Raw genomic sequence first — 4,776 nt, 5'->3', positions numbered from 1 at the left:
TCAAGACATACCTGGAGTAACAGGCAAGTTTCGCCTTGGAGTACAAAATGAAGCAGGTCAAACGCTAATAGAATTTTGTCAAGAGAACGCACCGGTCATAGCAAACTCCCTCTTCCAACAACACAAGAGAAGATTCTACACATGGACATCACCAGATGGTAAATACCAAAATCAGACTGATTATATTCTTTGCAGCCAAAGATAGAGAAGCTCTATCTATACAGTCAGCAAAAACAAGACTGGGAGCTGACTGTGGCCCAGATCATGAACTCCTTATTGCCAAATTCAGACGTAAATTGAGGAAAGTGGGGAAAACCACAAGACCATTCACGTATATCCTAAATCAAATCTCTTACAATTATACAGTGGAAGTGACAAATAGATTCAAGGGATTAGATCTGATAGACAGAGTGACTGATGAACTATGGACGGAGGTTCATGACATTGTACAGGAGGCAGGGATCAAGAGCATCCACCAGAAAAAGAAATGCAAAAAGGTAAAGGGTTGTCTGAGGAGACCTTACAAATAGCTGAGAAAAGAAGAGAAGCTAAAGGCAAAGGAGAAAAGGAAAGATATACCCATTTGAATGCAGAGTTCCAAAGAATAGCAAGGAGAGATAAGAAAGCCTTTCTCGGCAATCAATGCAAAGAAATAGAGGAAAACAATAGAATGGGGAAAACTAGAGATCTCTTCAAGAAAATTAGAGATACCAAGGGAATATTTCATGCAAAGATGGGCTCAATAAAGGACAGAAATGGTATGGACCTAACAGAAGCAGAAGATATTAAGAGGTGGCAAGAATACACAGAAGAACTGTACGAAAAAGATCTTCACAACCCAGATAATCACAATGGTGTGATCACTCACCTAGAGCCAGACATCATGGAATGTGAGTCAAGTGGGCCTTAGAAAGCGTCACTACGAACAAAGCTAGTGGAGGTGATGGAATTCCAGTTGAGCTATTTCAAATTCTGAAAGATGATGCTGTGAAAGTGCTGCACTCAATATGTCATCAAATTTGGAAAACTCAACAGTGGCCACAGGACAGGAAAAGGTCAGTTTTCATTCCAGTCCCAAAAAAAGGCAATGCCAAGGAATGCTCAAACTTATTGCACAATTGTACTCATCTCACATGCTAGCAAAGTAATGTTCAAAATTCTCCAGGCCAGGCTTCAACACTATGTGAACCAAGATTGTCCAGATATTCAAGCTGGATTAGAAAAGGCAGAGGAAGCAGGGATCAAATTGCCAACATCTGTTGAATCATAAAAAAAGCAAGAGAATTCCAGGAAAACATCTATTTCTGCTTTATTGATTATGCCAAATCCTTTGTCTGTGTGGATCACAACAAACTGTAGAAAATTCTGACAGAGATGGGAATACCAGACCACCTTACCTGCCTCCTGAGAAATCTGTATGCAGGTCAAGAAGCAACAGTTAGAACCTGACATGGAACAACAGACTGGTTCCAAATAGAGAAAGGAGTACGACAAGGCTGTATATTGTCACCCTGCTTATTTAACTTCTGTGCAGAGTACATCATGAGAAATGCCAGACTGGATGAAGCTCAAGCTGGAATCAAGATTGCCAGGAGATATATGAGTAACCTCAGATATGTAGATGACACCACTCTCATGGCAGAAAGTGAAGAGGAACTAAAGAGTCTTTGATGAAGTTGGAAGTTGGTCAGTTGTGTCCGACTCTGCGAATTGACTATGACAGAATACTGGAGTGGGTAGCCTTTCCCTTTTCCAGGGGATCTTCCCAACCCAGGTTTCGAACCCAGGTCTTCCACATCACAGGCAGATTCTTTACCAGCAGAGACAGAAAAAGCAAAGAAGAACTAAAGATCCTCCTGAGGAAAATGAAAGAGGAGAGTGAAAAAGCTGGCTTGAAACTCAACATTCAAAAAACTAAGATCATGGCACGTGGTCCCATCACTTCATGGCAAATAGATGGGGTAACAGTGGAAACAGTGGCAAAGTTTATTTTTGGGGGCTCCAAAATCACTGCAGATGGTGACTGCGGCCATGAAATTAAAAGATGCTTGCTTCTGGGAAGAAATGCTGTGACAAACCTAGACAGCATATTAAAAAGCAGAGACATTACTTTGCTGACAGAGGTCCCCCTAGTCGAATCTGTGGTTTTTGCAGTGGTCATGTATGGATGTGAGAGTTGGACTATAAAGAAAGCTGAGTGCTGAAGAATTGATGCTTTTGAACTGTGGTGTTGGAGAAGACTCTTGAGAATCTCTTGGACTGCAAGAAGATCTAACCAGTCCATCCTAAAGGAGATCAGTCCTGAGTATTCGTTGGAAGGACTGATGCTGAAGCTGAAACCCAAATACTTTGGCCACCTGATGCGAAGAACTGATGCATTGGAAAAGACCCTGATGCTGGGAAAGATTGAAGGTGGGAGGAGCAGGGGAACTCAGAGGATGAGATGGTTGGATGGCATCACCAACTTGATGGGCATGAGTTTGGGTAAACTCCGAGAGTTGGTGATGGACAGGGAGGCCTGACGTGCTGCAGTCCATGGGGTCACAAAGAGTCAGACACGACTGAGCGACTGAACTGAACTAAAACTAACAAGGTGGGTAATCTTTCTACCCCTTTCTGATGTCTGTGTCAGAAGCTTTTCTCTGTCACTATCGCTTTAATAAAACATCTACTACACAAAGCTCTGAGTGACTGAGACTGTCTTTGGTCCTGGAGTTGAATCTTCTCCTTTGGGGACTACGAATCTGGCTGAACACCATAAGCTTTCATGTATCAATAGGAAGGTCAGAAGAGACTGTACTCAGGAAGTCAGAATTGAGCAGACTTCCGAGAAGTCAAAGAGGAAGCCCCATTGCTGTCCTGGAGAGAGCGTTTGAGATGCAGGGGACACTCAGCGCAGAGGCCTCGGGGTGAGCATGCCTGGAGGTGTGAGCAACAGCAAGCACGCCGGAGTGGCTGGGACGGAGGGAGGCATGGGAGCAGCAGGCGTCAGGACAGACTGGTGATGGGGGACCGGTCACAGAGGCCCCCGTGGGTCAGAGCCACTGAAGCGTCTTCCAGCACGTACAGCAGCGATACGATTTAACTGATGGGTTTAAAGGGCCATCTGGGTGCTGGGTGGAGAGCCAACTGTCAGGCTCCCTGGGTAGAAGGAGCCCTTGACATGGTGTTTTGTAATTCCTTTTCTCTGCCCCTCTTCCCCACTGGCCTGTAGAATCCTGGAGTCAAGGAGTGGTTTGTGGTCTCCTGTTTCTAGCACGGCTGCTGGTAGAGGCAAAGCCAGTGCAAAGGCCCTGAGGCTTCTTTGCTGAATGAAAAGAAGGCCAACAGGACAAATAATTACTGCTCTTGTTTTGCAGAAAGGAAAAATTGGAACTTAAGGACGTTTAAGTGATTGCCCAGAGTCAAAACAGGGTCAGCACCAGAACCAAGGTCTTTTGCGTCTAAGGTCAGGGTTCCTAACAACTTGGGACAAAGACACACCTTACTACAAGATACACTGGAGTTGGTGAAAAGAAGTCTTGAGTTAAATTGTGCAGACCTTTATGAAAAGCCAAGGCATTGTGACTTCATGTAGTAATCGTGATAATAGCTAACATCACAGTAACAAAAGATGACATACACGAGCCTGTCAGGAGATCCGCTGCACATGGCTACTTAGGAAAGGCAGATTAAAAAACAGCATTTAAAGTATAAATTGCATGTATCTAATATGTGAGCATCACAGGAAGGATGCTCACCAAATGCTAGTGATGCTTATTTCAGGGAGTTTTTATTTTCTTCTTTGTTGTTTCCTGAATTGTTTGAACTTACTACAAGAAGAATGTAAAAGCAGAAGGGTTCAAATAAAAAGGTTTGATGTTACAAAGATGACACTGAGCCAGCAGTTACATGCGTTTTGCAGTTTTGTGGCACCTGAATGACCCAGGTTCCTCTGTAAATTCCAGGGTAGGCACTTTTTACTTGACTCTGGATGCCTGGTGTGCAAAGCCTGCCACAGACAGGTGTGCGGCAGGGCATGCGGGATAAATCCAAGTGCCTCTGTGAGCACTAGTTCATATAATTTTCAATAGACACAGGGAGGGGGCTGGGGCTCAGGAATGACATAAACACAGGCCCCCTGTGGAGGGAGTTGCATTGCTTTCCTGATGGGGCCTTGCCCCAGCGCTCGGGAGACCAGAAATCCTTTTAAGAAGCCTGAACAGTAGATTTACAGATGTGTGATGCCTGGTCTCAGGTCCCACCACACTCTACAAAAATAGATTTTTCAACGGAAGAGTTTTAGTAACGAGTCAGTGATGTGGCAAGGTTTACTCTGATCACACTTGAGTCTAGCCTTTTGGTTTTAATGACAGTTGCCGTCACTGTGGGATGACATCATTCTGAAGAAAACCTTTTATTTATTTACTTTTATTTCTTTGGCCACACCAAAAGACTTGCAGGATCTTAGTTTTCCGACCAGGTATCTAACCTGGGCCCTCGGCAGTGAAAGCACCAAGTCCAGGGAATTCCCAGGAAAACCTTCTTTTAAAATCAGCACCTAAGGGTTCCTTTCTGATGGGGCAATTCCTTGATTATTCAAGTTCTCAAAAAAGTCCTGAGTTTTGCTCTATAAATCCTCTGTTTACTTTTTAATCTTTTTAGAAAAATAATTAGGAGGGGATGGCCTTAAGCCATGCGTTTAAAATCAGTGGTTGAAAAAAGTATTTCCACTCCTATTTTTTGTTCGCCATAGTCCCACCACCCCAACACAAAATCTCTTTATTTGTCCATGTT

Source organism: Bos javanicus, chromosome 1 (assembly GCF_032452875.1).
Source record: "Bos javanicus breed banteng chromosome 1, ARS-OSU_banteng_1.0, whole genome shotgun sequence".
NCBI lineage: Eukaryota > Metazoa > Chordata > Mammalia > Artiodactyla > Bovidae > Bos > Bos javanicus.
This window is presented reverse-complemented; position numbering follows the sequence as displayed.